This window comes from Bombus impatiens, unplaced genomic scaffold, assembly GCF_000188095.3.
Source record: "Bombus impatiens unplaced genomic scaffold, BIMP_2.2 scf_0102, whole genome shotgun sequence".
Lineage (NCBI taxonomy): Eukaryota > Metazoa > Arthropoda > Insecta > Hymenoptera > Apidae > Bombus > Bombus impatiens.
In genome coordinates this window covers 966,656-967,009 of record NT_176521.1, presented here as the reverse complement: position 1 = coordinate 967,009, position 354 = coordinate 966,656, and the positions used below count along the sequence as shown (strand labels likewise).

At 59.0% G+C, this 354-nt stretch overlaps 1 protein-coding gene across 4 annotated transcripts in view; it reads left to right on the top strand.

The window, feature by feature from the left end:
- Positions 1-6: 6 nt before the first annotated feature.
- The window catches only part of LOC100746129 (homeobox protein cut), a 163,541-nt gene continuing 163,193 nt past the window's right edge, over positions 7-354 (top strand). For all 4 annotated transcript variants that reach the window (XM_033318551.1, XM_033318553.1, XM_033318552.1 and 1 more), the window contains exon 1: positions 7-354. This exon is cut by the window's right edge and continues 419 nt beyond it. The gene's annotated coding sequence lies outside the window, so the exon portion shown is untranslated.

Below are 354 nucleotides of genomic sequence, written 5' to 3'. Positions count from 1 at the left end.
AAGAGACGTGACGAGACGAGACGAGGGCGAGACGAGGGAAAAACCGGAGCCAGTGAAGTGTGACCGCGTGCAGTGTACCTATATGTTTGTCGGTTTTTCCGCGCGAGTGTGGGTGTGATGCCGCCGCGAGTAGTAAGAGCAGCAGCAGCACGACGACGACGGGCAGCCTGACGTCCGGCCTGAATCCAGATTCGAAGAACACCTGGTGCCGAGAGCCAGGAGCGTACGTCGATGACTTTGGTGAACTCGGAAGGGACATTGTGCGATTTCGTGTGACCGTGGGGCCAGTGTGTGGTGCGACGGGTCCAGTGTGTTCCGGGACAGTGTCCGGGACTAAGGAACAGGAAGAGACGG